General features: G+C 39.9%; 1 long non-coding RNA gene across 1 annotated transcript; it reads left to right on the forward strand.

Moving 5' to 3' along the window:
- The first annotated feature begins 529 nt into the window (after window positions 1–529).
- LOC311194282 lies at window positions 530–20664 on the forward strand. Its single transcript, XR_014617438.1, has 3 exons — window positions 530–731; window positions 8318–8405; window positions 20651–20664. It is a non-coding gene; the product is annotated as an uncharacterized lncRNA (long non-coding RNA).
- Window positions 20665–26259: the final 5595 nt, after the last annotated feature.

Below are 26259 nucleotides of genomic sequence, written 5' to 3' on the forward strand. Positions count from 1 at the left end.
TGAGAGCTAGCTCAGCACTAATATTACTTTCCCTCTTAATATCCTATGTTTGAGCTGTTTAATGGATAACTCAAAATTGATTTATTTATTTTCTCCTAAGTAGACAAACATTCAAAGACACCTGCACAAGGTCATTTTGCCTTACTGCAAAGTCCAACAAAACTATAAGATAAGGCCTCACCAAAATCGGTCCATGTCAAAGGGAATATTTCTACTGGCTGGACTTTAATACTGAATGTAAATTTGGGATCTAGTCTCCCTCCAAAGAGCACAATGATCAACCAGGCAATTGCAAAGCTCTGGCTGCTAAGGCTCACTGGATTTAAAACTGCAACTTTGTATTAGAAGTTTCTGTATCTAATTACCAGTTATTCAACCAATCTCTTAAATCTCTACTGGTCAATGAAAACTCGGGATTTAGTTTACAATGGCAATAAGCACCTAAACATTTTCAATAATCTGTTTTCCTTATGCCAAGTCTTGAATTCTTAAATCCTTTCCTTTAAGTCTGAAAGAGCTTTACTTAAACTGCTACGTATCATAGTATTATTTTTCCAACCTTTGTTTTCTTTAGGAAATTATTTAAAGAAGAAAAACATCGAACACAGTGATCTCAGCATTCATACAGCAGTGAACTTCAGATACAGTAACTGCATTGCTGTGAGCTATGACGACTTTCCCATGGGGGAGAAATGACCTGGTAATTCAAGAATGGCAAAGTCAAAAGTAAGGTAAGCTGGGGGAGGGAAAGGATTTCCCCCTAGGATGAGATAAATATAATTTCTCACGGCAGTGTATATCTCTCTTAAGCCTCAGGTGGTTTAAAGTTAATGAGATTAGTTCCAGCAGGCAGTGAAATCCCAGGATATAGGATTTATATTTCAGCAGTTTTCACTTCATCCAGCAAGCACAGTGTAGTCAATCTTTGTGTCATTTTGTTATTGTCCTGGTTTGGGTCTCGTTCTCAGACTCAAGCCTGCCTAAAGCACCTCGTAACTTTGACTTGAAAGCTTAAGCATCATGTAAAGACTGTGTTTAAATGTTTAAAAGGGAGGAGAAAAGCACCAGCCTTAATCAGTGGGAAAAGACTTATTTCATTTTTCAGATGTACTTTTATGCAACGAAATCTGATCTTGTATTACTGTTTTTTTTAACCAAGGTCACATATTTTTACCAAAATAAAAAGCCTTGATGGAAGAAAAATTGTTTTTAAATTTAGTCCCTGAAAAGACAGGCATTAGCAGCTTTGGAAGAGAGCAGAAGGATTCAGAAGTGTACAGAATAACTACCTGGAGCTATCTGAAACATAAATCATTATACAGATCTGTTAAGCAGAAGGCTTTTAGAAGATAACATAACAGGAGGAAAAAAACTGAGGTCAGATAACACAATTTCCAGGCACTAAAGGTTTCTGCACCCAGCTTGATTTTAAGTTACAATCACTGCATATTGGTAACTCCTAATTTCACAATTGTTTGACATACTGAACAGTATGTTTTAAGCTGTGAATTTCAGTAAAAAAAACAAACATTAACCTCAGTAACATTACTAACAAAGAAAATGCAGAAGTAGTGTAGCTCTTCCCCATCCAACAAGAGAAGGACCAGCCCTTTACTCGTCCCAGGATTCTAAGACAGTCCAATTAAACTACATAACCAGAAAGTATACAAAGAAATTCTTTTCATCGGGGTAATTTAACCTCAAATAAAAGATGATCTGTAGTCAAAAGAATTTCTGGAATGCCCAAGTCCATCACAGAAAAAGCTGTGTTTATTCTAGTTTTACCTTACAAGCCCGACTGACACAGGTAAATCACACCCACACAGACATCATGGGTTTAGCTTTTTTAAACTTTTTATTTTTACTCATGAACCTGCCTTCTCATTCTGTGCCAGTGTACCACCCCATTATCTTTATTTTTCATCCTCCATGAAGTCCTTCCTACTTCAGTTTTCGGCACTTCATTAACCAGGTGTCTTCAGTTACATATGAAAAGTTCAGTCCTCTCAAAGGAAAGGATGTGTTTTATCATAGCTCAAGGTGAAGAGTAGCAAAGGCTAAGTAAAGGGCAACTGTTCAAAGTTCCCTTTTTCTGTGGAAGTATGGAGCTAGAACCTCACCTGGCACAGAAGTGTGTCATTTAACTGAAGAAAGGAAACACCAGCAAATGAATCTGAAGACACAGATGCCAACGCCTGACCAGAAAGGAGTTTTTTGCAATGATTCATAACTTCCTAACCACTGGATTCTGACATGCTGAACAAACACCTAAGCATTCAGTATCCACCACTACTTGGACTTGGGAAGGAGCAGCCATACAGGGATGTTTTAATATCACATGCAAGTGATATTAAAATGCGTTCTGTCAGGATAGCTAAATGTTTGCTTACCTGCGAAGTAAATACACATTTGCTCTCAAGTTAAACCCAGTGAGTATTTCCAGATGCACAGTGAGCAAAGCATGCCATTTTCAATTAAACATAACATGCAAATATGATTTCCAACAATATGAAAATGAACTACCAGGGTAATTGTTCTGGAAGTACTGCAATTATAAGCATCATCAGAATGCATTATGCTTTCTGTTGGCAAAAGAATATTTTGTAATGGGTCAGGCAACTCTGTTCACACACTTTAATAATCAGCACAAGCTTCAACAGGAAATATATTTTAAATCTCTCCCATCATTTCATTATCAGCTTCTGAAATTCACAGGTCTAGGAGAAAAATACTTACAGAAGTGTGATCAAGGGATGAGTCACCTTAAAAGGAAGAAAACAAAAAACCCCAAACAGCCTGCAAGTACTGACATTTTTAAGGCCAGAAGGGTCAATCAACATGAACTATTTTGGATGTCTCACAATTACAAGTCAAGAACCCTCATGCAGAAAAACCTGCCACAAGAGAGAGGCTTTAAAAGAAAAGTTTGTTCATAGTTGTAACATGTTCCAGAAGATTTCTGCAGGAAAAAATGTGCAGCTTTGTGATTGTAAAGCATTAATGTGTGTTCGATGGCCTTAATCTACTCTGACTAGCCTTATGAAGTCCAAATACTTGCTTTAACATTACCTTTCTCTTGCTCAAGTTCACTTTTACTATATGCAATTTCATAGCTAAATCTATCACTGCACAAAAAGTTCCCTTATGGAGCTTATTATCAGCATGTGGCTGAAGACAGTGCAAAAGTGTTAAACTTCCTGAAAAGCAAAAAGCAGAATCAAGCTCTCTCTTTTCACAACAGCAAGTAAAAAGGGCCAGATTTTCTGAGAACAGCCTGCTACATCCCTTCTTAACTGGCAAAACTGCTATTTTATGACCACAAGTCATAAGCCACAGATGCTGTCTCCTCCGTCCACGAGTACTATGCATCCATAGAGCTGGTCGTATATAAGCAAGCACAAGGATGTTGTGCCCTGTCACTTTGTCCCTGGGGAGAGGATGCAGAATAAACTCTCTAAAACAAGACTGCTGCCATAAACAGAATAGAGGGACAACTAGTCCAGTTCTGTCCTGGAAGGCAGGAAGAAACACTCACGCCTAGATACCTGGAGATACTCATCTCCTCTATGCTTGCTTTCTTCTCATCTGCACTTCCCTCTTTATATTTGCAACATTAAAAGGAAACAATTATGCTACAAATTTCACTAACAGTATGTTTTATAGAAAAAAGGGAAGGAATTTAATCTCCAATAAGACTTCTTTATACTGACATGAAAATGGTGGAAAGGCCGTGTAAGCCTAGAAATATCACACACAGGTACACATTTACCTGCATAAACAGAAGGCAGCCTTAGCATAAATGGGAAAAAATATTCCATAGTTCAGTGAAGGAATTCTACTTTCCATGTGAACATAATCCAGCAAGTGCTGCTCTGCCTGTCCTGGAACAGAGCACACCTTATCACAGAGCACTAGATGATAAAACTGGGTAACATTAGAGAATGTCACTACTTAAAGCTTGTCTGCTTCACTTGCATTGCAAAAAAAACCAAACAAGACTATTCTGGAGGAAGGAAAGTAAGGCAATAAAACAGGAAGCTTAAGTCCCACATTCCCTGAAATTTTTGCTCCTAGGTCTAGAGGTTTGCCTGCCACAGATGCCTGGATACATCAGGAAAGATTTGCCTTCCTTCTGCTGCAGGAATGCAGCAGATTAATGCATTAGACAGAACCTTGTTTGGGAGGGGAGAGCGCTGCTGGCGTCAGCCTGATGTACATGAGAGAAGACAGGCTACAAAGTTTAAGGAAGCGTGGAAACTTTAAGAGACAGCTTTGTGATTAAAAGAAGAGATAATGAAAAGCACAGAAGTTGCCAAAAGAATTTTCATTTTGCTATACATTTACTGAAATAAGTATTGATTGATACATTCATAGTTTCATTGCAGTAAGCATTAGATTAGGGCACTGAACTCAATATGAAGCATTGCATTATAGCCAGAAAAGTTGAACAGTTCAAGCCGTGATCTTGTCAGCTCTCAGAAACCAGACAGGACATGAGTGATCTCACAGGGAACTTCCATGGAAAGCTGGGAAATAGAGCTGGAAATTCAACTCCCACTCTTACTGAGCTAACACAGCTGGACTGGTTCTAGAGGCTGAGACTTCAAACCAGGCTTCTGACCACTGTGACCATTAATAGCCTCAGGTCACACTTTTTGCAAGTTAATCCTCTTGCTCTTGAGGAGCACTCCAGCAAGCTTTTAGCCATCTCAACTCAGATTAGCCCTAGCTTATAAAGCTCACACATACAGGAATAAAAATGAATGCTTTTGGAGAGTCCTTGAATGGAGCTGCTCAAGTATTTTTATTACTTTAATGACAGAGAAGACCTATATGGTTAGAACACAGGGCAGTTACAAACAGGGTGTTCCATCAATCCTCCAGTAAGTGCCTTTCATTTTTCTGTGCCAGACAGAAGGGCTGCATTGTTTTCTGCTCAGAAACAACACAGTGGCTGAAAGACAATTACCCACCAACATGATTTTTGAACCACCAGACCACAAAAATCTCCCTAGAACCACTGTATACACTCAGCATATCAGGATGTTGCATATACTTAATTAAAAAGACCACAGAGCCACATTAAAACAGCACAATGGGTTTCCTTGGCAGAGTCCCTGGCACCACAGGCCTAGTGTGGGAGTTTCCACAAAGTAATGATACATTCCATTGCTTGAAGAAAGGTCTACTTGAAATAAGTGACAGCGTGCCAGTGCTTTGCAAACATTGTAGCAAGGTTCACTCTGTAACATTAAGGTGACCATATAGATTGTGCTGGAGGAAATTAAGCACTACAGTTCACTAATGATTTTCACACCTTGGATTCCAGTAAAGCTCTTTGCTTATTTCCCTGGACTCCACTTCGAGTATGCCTTGTGCATTAGCTTACCATTGGTTCACATTCCTTAAGAAACTTCAAGTCCAACCATCTTTTTTCACACTATTATGTACAAATCATCACATGAACACTAGCAAGAGTCTACTCCAAAAGAAACTCTCCAAGGTTTAGGTTCTCCTACTTTCAGTCCTGTCATCATCCTCACTCCGCTGTGAGTCTTCATGTTACATTGACTTGATCACAGCCATAAAGGATAGCACAGACATCCCACTTGGCTACAATGGAAATAGTTTGTGCACCCAGTTTTAAGCAAATAAGCAGGACACGTGATTTAACTTTTGATCTGAAGAGATTGATAACCTTGAGTTTTAAACTGTACCTGGCATTTCCCTAATCTTCACTTGCCTTGAGAAACGTAGAAAGTCCTCATCTGCAAATTACTAAAAATAATCAGCTGCAAGATGTGACCTTGGATAAAGCAATGTTAAATTGGCCAGCAAATTTTTCTGAGGCATCACTGTTATTAACTTGCAATTTTTTCATTTCAGTCTGCCACTGATGCTTGGCAGGTTATAATTTTTCATTTTCTCACTTGGCTGATGCTCACTCAAGTAGAGATTATGGAGATAGTGGTGGAGAATTTTTACAAAGATTTCTTTCCTCCCTTCACTCTATCATATCAGAATACAAATACAAATCGTCTTTATGAGGTGGGTTACCTTCTGGGTATAATAGGATTACTGTTAAAAGAAGAACTTTTCAGTAAGCCAATGGTAGGAACAGTTCTTGTCTTACTTGCAATTCATGAGCTCTCCAGTGTTTCAATGGACAGTTTTACAGCTACTACTTATTTGGTGAATTCTCATCAGATATGATGTTTTGCATTCCATTAATATACAATAAAAGCTTTTAAAAGTTTGTGAATGAGCCCTTTCCCTTGAAGTGTCCACCTCTCCTTATTTTTCTGTTGATCCCTTATCTAATAACAAGTGAGCATTCCCACTCATGACAAAATATGTTTGGTTCCGCATCCCCTTCCCACTGTCATCTTTCCTTTGCTGCTAATTTAACGTATAAAAGCCATAATAAAAAGCTCCTCCTAGTCATCCATTCTGGAAAAACACTTCCTATTGAAGTGTTTGAGGAGTTTAGGGTTTTTCTTCCCCCACCCAAGTATCAACTGTTCCCAAGGAAAATGCCCAGAATACGAGTATCAGAACACAAACAGATCAAAAAATGCACTTTCAATGACCAGTGATGCACCAAAGCATCCTTCCACCTTAAGATGAATTTTGTGCTATTTATCTTTGACTGAAACTACCTGTCCCAGAAGCAATCCTGACACACAAGTTGTACATGATACACTGAATATTTGCAGATCTTTTCTCATTATCAAAAGAAGATTGGTTTATTACTATTACTCTAGTTAGCGTTTATGCTAGAAGATACATTGCGAGGGGAAGCTGAACACATTAAAGCCTGGTACACAAGAAGCATAAGTCACAGTGGAATACACTACCATCGATCAGAAACTATGGTTCACATGAAGCTGGAAACACTATGATGTTCTTATTACTAGATCAGCATTGACTTACAGCCCAAAGAATATTAATACAGCCTGACAAAACATGCCATTGCCTCCATAATTACCCATTTTTAGCCTTCCTATTCAAACCATGAATATTCAGCACAAAGCAGCACAAGCCTGGTGCAATCACTGACCTAAGTGCACAAAGAAACAAGGTCATTTATTGACACTACCTTTGCTTAGTCTTTTTTAATTGTACTTTCAAGTATTTATTATCCTAGCAGTTGTCTTGCCACATATTTCATTCTGGATACATTGATTACTGTTGATAATAAGCTTCATCTTTCATTCAATGATATTACAATTTTGGCTGATAACTAGAGTGACATAACAGGGTTTAGAAGTCATACAACTATACAAAATTATAATTCTTAGTGTAACTCACTGGTTTTTATTGCAATTTCTGAAGTTTCTAAAGACAGACAGCACAACACCACTCATTTTGTAGGCAGGGAAGTGAATGCAAAGGAAAGAAGCAGTCTTGGCCAGGGCCATATAAGAGAACAGGGGCTACATTTAAATATTCACCAAGTCTTCCAAATCCATGTTCATTCCTTCTTGTGTTTAGTTATTTGCATTTTCATTTCCTGGTCATTTTTCTTCCGAACAAAGGATATTTACAGAAAGAAAAAAATCCATTTCAGTTCCTAAACAAAATTAAGGGGATTGAGACAATTTTCTTAAAGTTCTGATTTCCAATAGCCACATGGACTAGAGAACAGATTGTGCCATTTTAGGAGCTCCCCAAAGCCTATCCCCAAACTTGACAGCTACTGGTTTCTTGTTTCCCGGCTTACAACCCACAAAAAGCTGCTTTTAACATCTCCTGTTCCCATTAGCACACCCAGCAACACCACAAAACCAGCACACAGGGATCTCCACCCCGCCTTGCAGCCTCAGAGCATCAAGCAGCCTCCTGGGTAGCTCCAGCAGATAAGGAATACAACTGCACAGCATCAATCCTGCTTTGCTTTACATCAATGTAATGCTAGTTTGACCATACAGATTTTATACAATTATGTAACTTCTACTTAGATAAAAATATAAGTCCTGCTCTTTAATTCTGGTTCTAATGAAATATTTTTTCAATTAACTTAAAACTAGGTTGGAGAAACTATACTTCTGTAATACAGAAATATATTATTAGAAGTTATCTTATAAGAAGGTGGGGTTTTTTTTCATTTGGGGTTTTCCATTTTTTCATTAATTTCTGAACTAATTTTATAAGCTGATTAACATTAATTTACCTCTTAGTGACCACTTGTTTCAGTCAAAGCATTATCATGTGACACAAGGGGGGAACAAAAACCCACACAACTAAATTGTCTTAGGTCTGCACTAGCCAAAACAGCAGTACAAAACACTAAGTCTTTTCACACATTTCTTTCCAGCAAGTTAATTTGCTTCAAACTACCAAAACTGCAGCAGATCTGACCTCAAGCCCACTGAAGTCTAAAAGAAACATTGGTATGACAACAGGTATGAGTTAGATGTGTGGACATCCAGCAGTCCAGCTATCTCTGTTAAATGAGATCTCTGCTTGTTAAAAGGCAGTAAGATCTGCTAGTGCTACGAGCTGAATTTTAGAAAAATGTGTTTGAATTCTTACGGGTCTGCCTAAAGCTAATAAACTCATGCATAGATCAGGAAAAATCAAGTTGAAATTAACTATTCATGAATCTTTGTTATTTATAAATAATATTTTCACAAACTCTCCCGAAGAATCCAATTCAGAAAGCCACTGGAAGCAAAGAACATCATAACAATGCATTCAATTTCCATTGCTGGAACTGTTGGGTTGTTTTTTTGTGGGTTTTTTTTTGTTTTGTTTTTTTTTTTTTACAGACCTCCACCCTAGCTTTGCACTATGTCAATCTTTTTAACAATTCAGACTTCTCTTCAGTACTCATCATTGCAGTCCAACCTTCGCAATAGTCTGTTCTACAGACAATGTTCTACCCTGTGCAACCAGATGACCAAGCCACCACCCTCTCCTTCTCATAACACACTTTACTTTTAACTAAACAGATTCTTTTGAGCCACACTGGTGTAAGATGCAGATTTTGTACTCTCACATTAGTATGGTGTGCTCACTTCAAGAATTCAAGCAGTGCTCTTGTGCAAGTATTGCTCCTGTGCCAACCTACATGAAGAATGACTTCGTAGAACATACCCTGCATGCGTGAGAGTTGGGGCTGTCTGCATCAGCTCTTGACATTCAACCAAGCAAAGTCAGGGGGCTGTTAAAGCATTCAGAGCACTAAAACACCAATCTTGACTAGCCCATATTTTGTTTTAGCCATTTGTGAAGCATTTATAGTCATCTGAGTTTGCCAATGACAGCAGATCTTTATTCATGAAAAGTAATTATCTCTCCACCAACACATCAAGTCAGTGAGATTTCAGCAAACAGTCTTCATTATTTGTCGTGTTAGCAGAGAGAAGCATATCATCTCAAATATGAATGCTTTGCTGAGCAGGAGCCCTGACTTAAGTGCTGTATGGTCAAGATGTAAATCCAAAGATCTAAGTTTCCTTGTCCCCCAAATTGGCTTGACTAATAGCAGTCACTACAAAAGCCTAGCACCTGCCAGATACCTCAGGTTCATTTTGAATTGGTACATAACACAGGTAAACTCTGATACTGCTTAAAACACCCACACATCCCCATTCTGGAAACAGGCTTAAAAGCAACGTCAAAAGCAGCCTAAAAGAGAAAGATTAATGGCCGACGGAGGAATAAAACTTGTCTGGGTTTTCACATATAAATAATGGAAAGACACTAGACTTCTAATGAAAATAATTTGAAAGTTTACAAATTAGGACACATGTTTTAGCAGCAGGCTATTTAAAAATATTTGTAATATTAATGTAAAATAGGAAGACCCTTTTTATCAACAGAACTAAAACAAAACACACATTTTTCAACAGTTGAACTTCAACACATCCAACTGCAAGATCCTGCAAATTTCAGTCGGTGTATATTTATTTTGAGTCTGACCTGCAGTTCAGTCCAGTGAAACAGCTAAGGTAGTATGTAAAAAGAAACAAGTACTACAGAAATGCTAGCATCCTTCAAAAACACACCTGGGAAAGCCCCTGAAATCTCTCAATTTAACAGTATCTTGGACAAACACTGAATCCCTCTTCACTTATTATTGCTGAACTTAAGAAGCACTGATAAACTAGACTCTTATGACTAAGCTTGCAAAAAGTTCTCCTGATTAAACTAATTTTCATTGGCATTTCCTTTTAATTTTTAACCCACTGCAATAACTAACATAATACAGGGCAGACCTCTGAAGACCTTCATTAGTATACCATGATAGTGAGGATTGAAAAAAAGCTCTGAAACAAAGATCAAACAGACAGTACTGCATGTTATGGTACAGTCAACGCCTCTAGGAGTATCAAAAATTAAGTCTTAAGAAAAGCCCCAATTTAAATAAGATTACCAGGAAAGACAGAGGTAATATTTACATTAGCTTCTGTAAATTAAGGAACTTCCTGGTGCATACAGAATGCTCCTAGAAAGAGTTATGCAGCTAACCAACTCCCATGACTAGGTTTCCATCAGCAAATTAATCGAGTTTTATCTCTTTCCAGAGCACTGGCTTCATTTTCTTCATAAAATATGTCACATTCTCACTCCTAGCAAATCAGGAAAAGGGTCAGTCTGCATTTTAAGCTAGTTTGTGAAGTACATACCATTACCTGTCAATCTGCACTTTAAATAGAGGTACATTCACACAGGAGGCTGGAATACTTCACATTGCACAGGTAACTGAACAGAAGTTTCCAGATGGAATTCCTCCAATGCAAGATATTAATAAGAAATGGATTAATATTCCCTAGGGTGCACCATAGTAATAACAATCTGAGGTTTTTAAATATCTGTCAGTTCTAGAACCAATAGTGCAAGTGTAAGCTTTCTAACAGAATAAAAACCAAGTTTCCAGTAATGTGGTTTTAAGATCCAAGCATCTTGACCGTTTCCCTTTAAGTCACATTTATTTCAATTCTGAAAAACTCAATTACTTTGATATATCTTTTACACTGGCACTTTTACGCCTTCTGAGGACATCAGTGATTTTCAGCCTTTTGAACTAGTACTAAAAATAATTATGCACTAAAGGGCAAGAAATTTTTCCCCCCTTTTTTTTTGGTAATGCTTCTATCTCATCTTTCTAGGAAGTGTCATTAATTAGCTCCTTTCAACAAAAAAAAAAAGATAAAGAAGAGTCTGTAGAAAGAATTAGACTTCAAAACTCAATCACACAAAGTATCTGCTAAAAGGGTAAACTACTTAGGCTTTACTGCTTAGAACATATCATAAAATGTCTTTCTTACTGTATAAAATAAGTCAAACAAGGAGCAGAAAGCACTCCTTGGAAATAAGCATTATTTTTCAAAATACACTTCATCTTAAGAAATATGGAAGAGAAAATGTTTTTTCAAATCTCTTATTTGTGCTTGGAAAAACATCCCAAAAAAAAAAAACCCATGAGAAATGTTGCATTAAGAAGCAGCATCAATAGCAAGTATTTTACTTACTATAAATCAATTATGATTTAATATTTGCTAAATTGATTTCAATACATAAGGGGGCAGGGGGAGAAGCCCTTTATTGGAAGAAAGGCTGGATAATAGCTCCCTCACACCTCACCCCACCCTTCCAAGACAGTCAATACATCTGCTCTCAGGTACTAATACACAAAGACAACTATCGAACCAACCCTGATCTAGCAGCAACAGGACTACAACCACATTTCTATCTCAGCATTGTACATAGCGTGTAAGAGAAACAATAATATTTCAAAAGGGACATCACCTCAGGTTACTTCCACATAATTTAAAATAATTGTTCAAACTATGTATTTCTAAAGACACTCATATATCCTTTAATATATCTCAGATTCCTCTCAGGATAGGAACTCAAAAATTCCTTTAAGTACTTTCTTCCATCTTTCTGGAACTACTTTCAAATTCAGAAGCCACAAGCCTATCTGATCAAGATGGCACATATATCAATAAATTTTTGTATGCTTACATACATTAGTATATAACCACTACATATATGAAAACACGTATTTCATTTCAGTTCCCTGTCCTCAGAGGTACCTTGATAACTTTTACGTGCAAGAGCCATCTGTGCATTACTCAAAATAAAACAATATGTTCCTTTTCAGAAACAAAAAGGAACAGCAAAAAAGTAACTTTAAAACAACACAACAGAAACTCCTCACTCATGCCACAGAAGCATCTTTGGTTTCGTTCCTAGCATTTTCGTTTTGAAGCACTGGACCTTTCAATATTCACATTACCAAGAAGTTCTGCTCTGCAGGAAAAATCAAAATATATTTCAAGTGAATTTATTTGCTCTAGAAAACATAAGCAGTGTTTATAACTAGTTTAAAAACTGAAATCCATGTAAAATTCACATGCAATTTTAGTGAATTTAAACTTTCAAAGTTAATTATCCACTCACCTCCAAAACTGAGACTTAAGTGCTGGCATACAAAATACATGGAGAATGAAGTGTCTGTGCAGAATTGCTTTTAGTTATGGTGAAGTATTAACCGTGCAGAAAAGCCAGCTAAACTGCATGGGGAATGAGTATTTTGTACGCACACTTATCAAAAACAGCTGTTCAAAAACATGAACACACACTGGTTTTTGATCAACGATCAAAGTGAGAAAACGTGTCCCAAAAGACTCAATGTTACAAGTAGGTGGATGAAGCAAGTGAAAAGAAGACACAACTCAGTCATCAAGAAAACCTCTGCACTAAAATTGCAAAGTCTGGTAATTGATGAGAACTACAGATTCCCACCCCTCCACCCGCAACACCGTGTTCATCTCCACAGCCTCTTCGCTCACTACATGCCATTTCTTGACTATTTCCATGAAGACAGAAATCAAACCATCTGGCTTGTGCCAGACACACTCGTGCATGTTGTATCTGTTTTTCAAACAGCAGACCCTCATCAAGCATCTAATACATGTGATTAGCTGGTAGGAAAACAAGAATTCAATCTGATATAAAAATATCTTTGCATTTGTTCTCATTCCACCCAGGGAGAAAACTGGATACTTTTCAATGCTTGTCTGTGACAGAGAAAGATGACTGAAATAACCGGTAGTTCAGCACGTGGAACATATGCTCACATATCAGCTCTGGGCCAACACTTTGCCCTGAAAACAAGACCAGACTTCCCCGAATATTTCAACATATGCCTCTCTTGTGTAAGCACTTATATAAACACTGTGGTATAGGCTTTCTTCTCAATTGATACTGTAAAATACTTCACCACTAAAATAAAGATTTCAGAGGCACATTTCTGACACCACATAACTATTCTTTTCTGTTTTATCAGAAATTTTTTTTCTTATCCCCCTCTAACCCCCTTGATGCATGGTCTGATCAGTCTCATTCCCAGAATGCAGAAGAGGGCACTGCATCACAACTGTCTCTTTAATAATTAAAGGAAGCAGCAGCCGAATTTGTCAATTATTCTTTCACTGGCATTCTCAGAGATGTCTAAATGGGTAAATTCACTAATATTTTAATAGGTTTCCATAATCCAGCTGCAGACACAGTCTACTATACTAGAGACACAGTGCATTCCATTTTTATATACAGTTGACACCTGAGGTTCCAGTTTCCTCCTCAGAGGTATATCCTTCATTCTGTACCTGCTCTGCAATGGTTCCCACAGCAATAGCTAGGAGCAACAGGAACATCACAAAACTCCCTAGATTTCCAGCATAACCCTTACTTTGTTGTAGATGCCAGGTGTGTATCTAGAGTAGTTCAATATTTTTTGCTGCCCTCTAATTACACTCTCAAATATTCATGCAAGACAACTTCGGTGCCAGAGTTCGTGTGAATTTCTTCCTAGTAAAACACATCTAAAACCAAGTTTCCAAGCAAATCACCACAGGGATACTAAGTCTTTAAACATGCCCAAGTATTGCCTTAAATAAAACCCCAAAATAAGCAAGGGACTAGTGAAACACAATTAACTAATTTAGACAGCAATAAATGTAAATCCCTGCCCTTAGTCTCACCCAGTTTGTGATTCATAGATGTAAATCTTGTAACACACGTATAAAAAGAGATGTTTCATAATTTATATGTTCAATGTGGCATGCAGCTCCCATCTATTAATTCCTCTGTGACTTGACCACCAAATTCTTGTTTCCCCACAATTGGCACGATCAGAGGATTTCTTATTTTAAAAGGCAAATAGGAAAATTAATCATCTGCCAAGTATTTTTCCTGGGAGGAGGGTGGTGTAGCATATCAACTTCAGCGCCTAGAAAGTCTGTCAAATTAACTGTAGAGACCCAACTGTAACAGCAGATGCGATCTGTCCAAAGGCACTGAAGAAGCTGGTTAACATCACCAAGAAGCTGTTCTCTACCCACTTCAAAAGTTGTGGTGACTGAAGGAAGTCAAAGTCAAGCATTAAGCTCATCTGTAAAGAGGCATGAAGGAAGATGTAGGAACTTGAGATCATTCAGCCTCCCCTCAAGACCTGTCTCACCAAAATACAGCACACAAGAAATTTTAAGCAACTCCTGCCTGCACATGGACACCAATCCACATCACACAAGGGATGCAGTGATACAAAGCCACAGAGGATCCATAGAACTCCCTGTCTTCGCTGACTTTAAAGCACACTGACACCAACTGCAATATAGCCTGGATTGCTCCGGAAGAGCTAGAAACACTAATTTCACTTACACAATCTGGAACAAAGCAGTAGCTTCAAAGTGTAAAACTTACTTGAAGCCCCACATACAAACACCATCTGCTCTCTTGCAAAAGGTATAACATTTGAAATAACATTCTTTTCTTCCTCTTACTACATGCCATCGTGAAGAGAATAATTTTATTTATATGAAGAGCCTGCAAAATTAAGTTCCATAAAAACAGGAACATATGGCTAAAGAATTCTGAATAGCACTCAGCATATTCATCCTTAAAATAAGAACTATAATGGGTAGATAAATCCACCCAAGTCTACTTGGAAATTGCCAGTATACACACAGCTTTCTGCAAATAATTCTTTTTTTAAGAATCTCCCACCCATCACTCTACACAGATTCTTCTGATTATGCTTTTGACAAAGTTGATCTCTTCAAACCATGAACTCGGCCTCTATCCCCTTATATTACAAATATTAACAATAGTCTTGGACCCAAGCCTCTGAATTCAAGAGCAATTCCTCTCTTTCATACAAGTTAAACTTTTAATCACCATTACAAAGACAGAGCTTGAAACAAATCTGGGCAATCCCTAACATGAATGTAATTATATAGTAGGAAAGGTACAATCTGTGCATAGCTACTTAGAACATTAAAATGCCTAAATATAAACTTAAATAAGAAAGTCATTAAAAAATAAAAATAGTCCTGAACACATACACACCTATGAATTACATTCTGCTATCAGTAAGGAGAAAAACAATGGATAGTCAAACATCTCTACCTTGCACATGCACTCATGTGGCATTTTCTGGAATTAAAGCTTTAGGAATCTCTCTCAACAGTACTTCATGCATCTGTCATCCACTTGTTTCTAATCCATTACATGCTTTTCATTGCACAGTTTCTTACTAGTAAGTGGCTTAGAATTTGTTGACTGACTGAGCCCTAAAAAAACAAAAGCAACTTTTACAGACAACTCCAACTCTTAACACTGATTGTACAACAAATATCTAGCTTTCCCTTCAGCACATATCATGAAACTTTTTGGCTGCTTGCACATGATCACTTGAGACAAACAGCACAATGATCTTCAGACTCTCAAATCTCCTTCCAGCCAGACTTTTCCTACTCTAATTTGATGAAGTATTATAACCAGCTGGTCCTCATTGCATAAATGATTTGGTTCACCAAACCACCCTCTTCTAATCAATCCTCTGATCACTGCTTCAGTATCTTCAGGGATTTCACCAGTGATGTGGATTTGCTTGGGTCCTTTTCATTTATTTCAATGGACCTCTCATCACATTGGAGAAGGTATTGGGAATCAGCCTTCAAAAGCCTGAAGAGTTTATATAAGACAGTTATATCTTACCTGACTTGCACTTGAGCTTGATTTCTGCTCTTCCTGTCAAACTTAAGTGTCAAAAGCAGGTTTCACTATTCTGATTTACAATTGTTTTATTTCTCCCTATGTTGCCTACAATTTCACTAAGCCGAAGACCTGAAAGCATCACCAGCTAAAGGCATGTAAAACTGAGCACACTACAAACCTCAGAACATTCCTGCTGGCTCTTTGCTGCAGGAGATAATGCGTTATAACACAGATCTCCCTGAAATCTCCACAGGATCCACAAATCTCTCCTTGCAAACCCCCTGATAATTCACACACACACACACACACACACACACTGAGTAGGCTTTTCTGTTAACCAGCCTTTTGTACTCTGCAGTTTTCTAAAGCAGCTCAAGTGCTCTCTTTAAATTTACTTAATGACAGCAGAATTTTTACTTTTTTTTATATTTCATCTTTCTTCAGAATCTGGACAACAACCATCCTTATTTCCACAGTACTCTCATGAAAACTTGCAAGGAAACTTAGCAACTGGCATTTTAATCTAGTACATACAGACAGCAGTCTACAAATACAGAAATTGAGTGTAATGACATCTTACCATTGCTGAAGATTTGTGTTGCCACCATGTAAGAGAATTTCTAAAATAAGTTCATTGTTTCCAAGGATTCTAGACATTTTAAGTCCTTAGTATTAGTTCTGTTTGAACGTCAACAGTGTCCTGGGTTACAGGGCCATATTTCATTATTTACTGATTATGCAGATTCATGTATTTAGATACAGAAAGAATACTATGATCATCTGCTCTGACTTCTATAAAACATGGACATAGACAGTCAATTTTTATTCGTGTACATCTTATCACATTGAAATTAACATGTTCCTTTGATGAATATCTTGCAGTCCTGCTTTCAGCTGGGATAGAGTTAATTTTCATTCTAGTAGCCAGTGTAGTGCAGCAATTTGGACTTATTATGAGAATAATGTTGATAACACACTGATGTTTTCATTTTTTCTGGGTAGTTGTAGTGTCTACATCAAGTCAAGGACTTTTCAGCTTCGTCACACACACTGGAAGAGCACAGCCAGGACATCTGTCCCATGCTGGCCCAAGAGATGTTCCTTGCTACAGTATGTCATGCCCCAGATATATCTGGGAGGCAAGATCACTCCTCAGAAACAGACCAGGCATTGAATTTTACTTTCCACGAGTGGTGAACAATAGCATTTGTACATCACTTGGTTTTTTTATGTATATTATTACCATTACTAACATAATTATTCTCTTCCTTTTAAACCATCTTTATGCTGAACTGATGAAGTTGGAAGTTCTCACATTTTCCTCTCCATCCTCTTGAGGGTGGAAGGGACAAGCAAGCAGTTGCACAGTGTTTAGTTACTAGCTGGGGTTAAACGACACCACCTACCACAACCTGCAATATATTACCCTTCACAGGTGACTATTTCACTCTCCCTACAGATGTGCTTAGGTAGTAGCATTTCCCTCTGATTTTCAAGAAACTACATTAGAACAGTGTGACGGCTGAATCTTTTGGCTCTCTATAAAGGAGGAATGCTGCACAAGTCTGAGTCAGAAGTCAAGGCTTACTGAGGTCAACCAGTGTCAATAAAGTCAGGATATTGATCCTGAACACAAGTAAGAGATCAATAATAAATAATAGCATATTCTCACTTTTATTAAGCTCCCGTACATATTCTGTATTTCTCAGATACTCACACCAAGCCAGAGGCATGTTTGTACAAAGAGCCAGAACAGAGGTCATGAACCTTTATTTGATAACATTTTCAGATATTCAAGCCTTAACTTTTTTTTGTGCTGATTCCAGCTGACCAACAGATACCATGGCTAGCAGATGGCTCACTGACTGTAACTCTTCTGCACTCAGCCTGTGCTGTAAGAGCTGTACTTGATTTTTGCTTTACAGGAACCATATAGTTACTGGAAAATGAAGGATGACCTTTCCTACTTCTCTGCACAGTGATGTTAGCCAAACATACACAACTGACAGAACCAGTAGATGCATACTGGAGGAGAAACGAAGTGCTTTAATGCACATGTTGCTAAGGCTCCAAGAATAGAGTTCATTGTTTTCAACTGATCATAACTCAGTTGGAACACTGAGTTACTTCTCAATGGAGGCAATTTCCACATCAAATTTCAACTTCCAACCACTTCAGCAGTGCAGTTAAGGAACATGAAAATCTTAAAGAAAATTAGAGGGAAAAACACGAGAGAGGAAAAAAAATGTTTCTTCTCCTCACTTCACTTTGTTTTAAGTGCACAGTAAGAGTGGGGAGAATCAGGTTATATATAAATAGTGTAGTTGTGTCGATGTGAGTTTATGCTGACATGGTTCTAGAAATCTAAACCAGGTACTAATTAAAAAATGAAAAATTAATCGAAACACACAAATAAGCCACCACCCAAAAAACCACGCACATAAACAAGACAATTCAGAAGTCAAACAAAAACAAGCACTTCCTTCACTGCTCTAACAAGCTTACCCAAGCTTTTCAAGAGAAATACAAGTGGACAGAGGAAAGACATTGTGCCTAGAGGAATGTATTTCATGGAAGTTTGGTTTGCAACCAAAAGAATACAAACGTAAGTTTCAGAAATTTCTAATGCATGAAGTCCAAACAATATACAGATACCAATCAAGCAGTTTTCCTGCAGAAACTGGTAGCTAACACAGCAGGTCTTCTGAACTAAGCTGTGGTGCACATTCTAGGGACGGCTAGTATAAGATTTCCTTGTCGTTAAAGTCCATTTCCTCACAATAGGAAATGGTTTTGCACTTCCTGCTACTGGCAGTCCATACACAGACCCAGGGATGCTGGACTGCCAGCATCCCATACAGAAGATGTGAACAGAGTTGGTCCCCTCTTTACACCACCACCTCACAGAAGTGTCCGCATATAGGATTAAAACAAATAGGACTGATAGAGTCACCAGATCAGGTTGAGAGGCATCAGCCAAGGCATCGTGCAAACATTGTTTCAGAAAACTGCTACTTACTTCCAACACAAACAAGACAGAAGTCCGGTGAAAAGAGAATGGCAACACTGTGTCTCCACAGGGCAGGAAAAAGAACCAACTTAGCCACTCAAAAAAAATATACAAACAAAAAGTCATTCAGTGCCTGTTCTGTATCTCACAGCTGGAGATAATAGTTGGATTATTTACAATTCTGCTCATCAGCAAACCAAAGATTTACCTGCACAGGAAAGCAAGTTACAGGATCCCAGTTCTAAAGTTTTATCACTGATTCAGAGCTATCTATCAATGAATTCCTCATATTACACTGCAAACAGCTAATAAATATGTATATTTATAGATGCATGTGCTTGAACACCAAAGCCAGTGTCACAGTGGGGAGAAAAAAACTAAAAAAGGAAAAGGCCAAAGACACAACAGTCCAAGCACCAGTTCCATACTAAAGCAATACATTGTACTGCAGGAGTGGTATCCTGGCCAACAAAAGTACGTTTGGAGTGGGAGCTCCATAGCCAGTGAAAAAGCATGAGAATCTAGAAGATGTCTACTTGACAGATTAACCTTAATGAAGATGTACAGCAGACATTCCCTGGAGGGTTACATGTGCATCACTAAGAACTACTTTTCTGAAATAAATCTGTTTATTAAGGGGGAGAAAAAGCACTTTAAAGGTCTATTTTTGTCTAGTTTGTATTCATGCCCAGAGGTTATTTAAGACAGGGAAAAAAAATAATGCAGGTATGTACCACACTAAGTGACAAGCTAAGACTTCGGCTATGAAGATGAACAGAGTGGGAAGTCATATGATTCAGCATGAGGACTGGAAGCTGCTACCGCAAAAAAAAATCTGCAGCTTGTGACACTCACATGAGCCACGAGCATCTTTTTATCAACTTTGACAATTCTGACATTTTTACCACTTAATCCTGTTTCCTACTTTAGATAAACAAGCTGGACCCAGCTCTTCTCATTAGCACAAACAGAAGTATTGCCTCATTATCAACCAATTTGGCCAGTTAATATTGTCTTAGTTAACACCTTCAACTTAAAACTGTTCTTACTTTCAGGATGTGAAAAAAATGCAACATTTAGACACTTAGAACAAGGAACACCTGACAAAACTGGAAGACAAGTGGTTTTCTGCAATATTTTTTCCTTTTTTTGTTTTTAAATAAAGTGTTGTGTGTGTATAGCTCTACAGCTTTTAAAATTTCAGCTGTACAAAATGAAGGTCTGCTACAAAGTATCATTCTTTGGCTTGTTTCAGGTGATTAACTTTATGGTAGATTATCGTATAATTAGGACACCTGCTACAAATGTACAAGACCAAAGTTTGGAAGGTATGCTTTAGTCTTTTGTTGAAACTGAAGATAAATTCTGGATTACAGATGCACTGGGACTCATAGGAGAGCTCTTTAGATTAAGGTTCTATAAATATATATAACATTGCCTGATATACAGAACTGGCACCATTACAGTTTCAGACAACTAATGCTTTCCATCTGCCAACCACGAGCAAATAAATTTGCCTGTAAACACAAGGAATATGTACAAGTAATAAATAAACCAACATTAAACAGGCCACTCATATTAGTGTAAAGTCTAAATTAATTTCTTCTCTGAATATTTTCCATCCAGGTGACTTAGCAACAGCGCTGCAAATTCCAGCTGAAGTCAGCACGATGCCTCAGCACTGTTTGCAAGTGGCAACTCCACAGCCTCGGCGGAGCAGATGTTAACTGCAGTTCTGATGCCACCTCAGTCAGGGGAGAAGTACCACACAGAACCCTACTCGAGTCAAGGAGCTCCACGTGAATGCAGAAACCAAAGACACCGTGGATCACACAGCGCAACTACAACATCACCCAGTCCTGAAGCCTGGGAAGTTACACGTCTGTGCTTCAGATAACCCGGGCACTGACAAAACGGAGGAGGTTTTCACCCAGCGCGTTGTTTCGATGGCTCACAAAGTTTTCCGGGTGTCGCATATCGCTACGCTCTGGGGTTCGTTTCGTAACCTTCAATTAAGGAGCTAACGCATGACTCGACTCTGTTTCTAAGCCCAGCCAAGGCAGCACTTGCGCCCAGGCTCCCAACGCGAGCAACAAAGCGCTGCGAGCGCTCCAGCGCGGTGGCGCGGGCTGGGAACGAGCAGGAGGCGGCAGCTCAGGCTAAGGCAGGGCGCACCGGCGACGCAGGGTCTACCCGTCGTGCCGCCAAGCGCAGCGTCACCCCAAGCCAGGCGAGGGGAGCGGCGCCGCGCGAATCGCCCTTCGTTAAGCCGCGGGCAGCGACGGAGCAATTAACGCCGGCGCGCGCCGGGCGCCGCGCGCAGGGACGCGGTCCCCCCGCTCACCTCCGGGCGCCGCGGGGAGCGAGGGGCGGGCGCGGAGCCCGCCGGGGTGGCTCGGGGATACTTTTTTCACCGAGTTTAGATACTTTTAGGAAGACGCCCTCAGAACTGCCTTGCTCCGGCAAAGTTTTCCCCCCGCTGCCTGCGACGCTGGCGTGAGGGTCGCGCCCGGGGCTGACAGCCGGGCTCCGCAGCTGCCCGCAGACCGACGGATCGGCCTCCCTCCTAAGGATAGGGGGGGGAAGTGCCGGTACCGGGGGGCCCGGTGCCCCCCGCGGCGACTCCCGCCCACCGCGTTGCCCGCCCGCCTCCTCCCCCCGCCGCCGCGCCGTTACCTGCCCGCCCCGGCTGCCCCGGCGCCGTACGGCTGCCCCGCGCTCGCCGAGGGAGGTTTTCAGCAGCCGTAAAGCGGGGAGCGCGCTCTCCCCGAGCGGCGCGGCGCCGGCGGCTGAGCAGGGGCCACCCCGGGACGCGGCCCGAGGGGCGGACAGCGGCGCCGGGCTTTCCCGCGCCGTGCGGCGGGACGGGGCCCGGGGGCGCGACGCTTTCCCTCGGCTCCACCATCGGAGCACCGGGTTTGCCCGCCTCAGCGGCTCCATCCCTACCTGTGCGCAGAGCTGCTCCCACCGCCGTGAGCGGCCGGGCCCCCGAACCCCCCCCTTGTCCCCGGTCAGCGGGGTAGAAGGACAGTGGCGCCCCGGTCCCGAGGGACGTGGGGAGAGGAGAACTGTGGAAAGCTTTTCACACGCTGTGCCAACAGGTTGTGCAGGTTACTGGCGAGGCCATTGCCCGAGCCTGCAGCTCCTGCGGGATGAGAGCGTTCCTTCCCGCCTCACAGTCTAGGTTCACAGCACATAGTGGTGTTCAAGCCTGGTTTTAAGGCTTTTCGGTGGTATTTCAGGATACGCAAGGGTTTGCGCACATAGAAGTCGCATACTCTGTGCCCTCAGACACACCACCAGAGCAGGGCTGAGCAGTTGAGTGTGCCCAGAGCCAGCCAGGCCCACAGGGTTTCCCAGCACAGCTCTGGGAGACAACATCTGAGCACCACGGTCACGCGTCCGAGGCATCAGCTGGGTCGAGCCACACGAGCATCTTTACTGCTGTAATGGTATTGCTTTCACAAAGCCTCTTAGTGTCCATAGGTAAACTTTGATCTTGACTGCGGTCCAATTACAATACTTTCTCCTTATAAAAAGGAATTTCTTCAATGCAGATTAATGACTTAGTTCTGCTTGGAAGCATTTTGCTGTTCATTTTGTCCTAAAAACCTACAATTTGTCCTGTAATCCTGGAAGCTACCACACAAGCAACAGAGCTCAGCTGTCCTCGGCAAAGCCGTGAAAAGTAACAACCTGTTAAATTTCACTGTCTGAAGTCAGGGCCAGTATAGTTTACCCTAAGAGAATTAGCAATAGGAATGTTCATTTTTAGAAGGGGAAGCACGTCAAGAAGCATCTCCCAGAAGGACATTTATGACATATCCCTCCACATGGCAAGGGAAGAAAAGAGAGAAATTAGAACAATTAAGATGTTTTCCCCACTGAATAAGAACTACTATTAAGAAAAGGCATCTTAATTCGACAGCTACTGCAGGAAAGGCAGAAAGTCTTTCAAAAAACTCTTCCACACACATGATGTGCATACTAGCAGACAGAAAAGCAAATTTCAGGCATTTATAACACAAGTAGCTTCTGCTAATAAAGTATTAATGGGAAAGTCTGGTTGGACTGTTATAGCTCTGAAAGCAATTTCAGAAAGCACAGAGCAATGCAATCACTGAAGAGCAGGTGAACTAATCTACAATCCTCATTAATAAAGCAGTTTTTCCAACATTAAGCAGAAGTAGTAAAACAACTGCAACTGAAGGCATACTTTTCTTGCCCAATGGAACAGAAATCTATCGGGCATTTAGGTGTACAAATGAATTTACTCAAAGCATGATTCATCCTTTTTTTTTCCCACAGTACTCTCCTGCAAGAACTATTACATTCCATGATTCTTCCTACATTTTCTGTTTTCTAGACCACCTAGGTGTCAGAGCCATGGCTATAGCACCCATTCCATGTGAAAGGCTGAGATTGAAGTTCAAACTTGTTTTTCCACCACCAAGTTCTGCATTTTTCCGCTTCAGTTGTAAACCACTTTTAAATAGACCAGAATATGGCAAGTGTGAGCTAACACCACAACAGAGAAATCATCTCCAACAGCAAATCATTGCACCAGCCATGATTCCTCATGCTTTCACTCAAGGCTCTAATAGATAAGGTAACTAGAAAGCTGACTGGAGTCTCATGATGCTGCTGCATCTTAGTCAAATATTCCTGGACAAGCCTCTTAATTACTCTGAGCAATAGCAAGAAATCACACGAATCTAGAATTTCATCACCCTTTTGCTAAAGCCACATTGGCTTTGCTGCACAAACCCTTGTCTCCCTCTTGCTGTCCTAACTGTTCTTCCCCCAACATTTCTGCCAGGGACTGGCCTGATTACAGGCAGCAGGAGTAGCAAGCCTTCAGTTCCCATCATACAGAGAGGTAGACAATGGGAGAAATTCGAGTCAGCTGGCAAGGAAATTAGTTTGGGATTTTTTCCATAGTCAGTCAGGACCACACACACCAGGACGGAGTCACAGAAAAGCTAGCAAAGGCTTAACGTCCAGGAGAGCCAAAATAGATTTGTACTATAAAGAAGAACACCCCAAGCACTTAGATTTGAAAAAACTTCATGTGACATGACTAAGAAAGAACATGCAAGACAGTAAAATATAAACTTAAAACTTTCAAAAGCTTTCCTAAGACAAAATAATGCATAAACAGAGCCCATCCATAGAACACATGAGTATTTACATGCATCTTGCCTTATCAAAAGTATCTTGGGTAGTTTGGGACTGTTCATGGAAATATGGAAAACTTGAATGCTAAAGACTTTGTGAGACATTGCACAAAGCAGAAAGTTTCTGCTTCACAGAAAAGCCAGCTTGAAAGGAATCCCTTTGATGTTTTTAACTACAGCCTTTAAAGTGCTGTTCACAAGAAAAAGCTTGTTTTTCTTCTGTAGGTTAAAGCTGGGTTTGTTTCTCCTTTGGTTTTTTACCAGCCTGCTTAGTGATGGGGCTTTAGTGGTTACACGAAACAAAAGTGCCACCTTGTGGCATTGTCAGCCCTTGCTGGTTAAGACGCTGCCTTTTCAGGTCATATTATAAGTATTAATATAAAAAAACCCCAATTTTTTTAATAGTTCAGCCTATGAGCAACAATAAAAAATCCTGCCTAGTTCTCACGTTTATGGACTGACACTGTGAAGGGTGATGTTCTTAGGTCCTTGCTTGAGGACACAGATGGTTGTCGCTGGCAGGACTGTTTATTCCACTACAGGAGAAAGGAGGGCATGCAAACTGTCATTTTAAAGGTCTGAAAGGGACCTACAGTCTTGGTCCTTATCATCCACTCCGACTGTATTTAATCAAGGAAGCTTCAGAGACCAAGAGGACTTGTAAGCCTGCCTGGAATGTCAAGTTTTGCTTCCTTACACAGGCTAAACACACCACACATTTAAATAACAGAAACCCTACCCGTGAAAAAAGAAATCAAACGCCATTAAAAGCATCTGCCAAGTGTAGTTTGAAGGTCTAAAACTCCTTTTTATGAACAGTCTCTGCATTTTATACTGAGGAATTAATTGGATATATATATATTTTAAGGAACTAATCCATGATTCAGCAAGAAAATTAATGAGCAGACAGTTGAAACTGCTGCCAAGAGTGGTCATTTTGAACCTCGCAACCTTGGAAAACAACCTATTAAATAATGAATTTGGAAAAGTACACTACAAACCAAAAAAAATGAATGCTCTCTACCTATAAAGTCCACTAATAGCAATAGCTTCTAAAGAATGAAGACATTAAATGGATCATATAAACTTGCTGGAGTTGCTGTTTACGTATCAAGCATCCTAAGCATTGCTCATGCCTGCCTCAATACACCCCCCAATGCAACTCCAGTTTTGCTCTGTGTATGTTTCTACTCACTATACACAGAAGTACTCAGACCTAGCAAGGCCAGGTGCATATTGCTGTGTAGCATTACAAAAAAGTGAGAATACTAGAAAATTAGCCTAGAAGGCTAGCATGGCTTCCCCAAGCACTTAGAAAAAGATAACTAAACAAGAAGTAATGCAACGATTTCTTGATTATTCATTATCCCATAATCAGTGATACATCTCCAAAAACGGCATTTGAGCACACATGCTTTACACAATTGGAAGAATGTCTAATTCATGTTGAACTACAGTTGAAGTAGTGCATAGTGGTGCAAAAGAAGTTGTGTGGTTCTGCAGCTAGCCTGAAGTTCCTTTTTATGCCTTGATCTGTGCCTTAAAACATAGAATAACTAGCAAAAGCAGGCAATTCTGATTTTCATCCAAGCTTAAACCTTTTTTCTGTAAAGGCGATGACTCCCTACTTAGTAGCAGTACTGCATTTTCTTTTAACTTTGAAATCTATCGTAGAAATGAAATGAAAGTCCACTATTTCTTATCAACAAATTCCTGCAATGGACTTTCTCAGCCTTTTCCCTCCTGCTCAGGAAAACTGTATCCTAAGCTGCAAAACATTATTTCCCCAAAGCCTGCATGTAGCTTGTTTATATATTTAAGTGTTCAGTGCTTACCGTTTTCATGGACAACAGGACCAACTCTAGAAGTTCTCAACTACTCATAGCATAGTTACCAGTACAAAGGAATACTTCTAGTACACAGCTTTTCCTGGAAAAAAAGTATTCTGATTTAAAAATCTAATTGAAATGAATAGTGAAAACAGTTTCCTATTCCTCTCCTTCCCTCTCTCTTCCCCAGACTGCATCCTCCTCCTCCCCCACTCTCTCAGATTATAAG

This window comes from Gallinula chloropus (genome assembly GCF_964237585.1).
Source record: "Gallinula chloropus genome assembly, chromosome: 8".
In the NCBI taxonomy this organism is placed as follows: Eukaryota; Metazoa; Chordata; class Aves; order Gruiformes; family Rallidae; genus Gallinula; species Gallinula chloropus.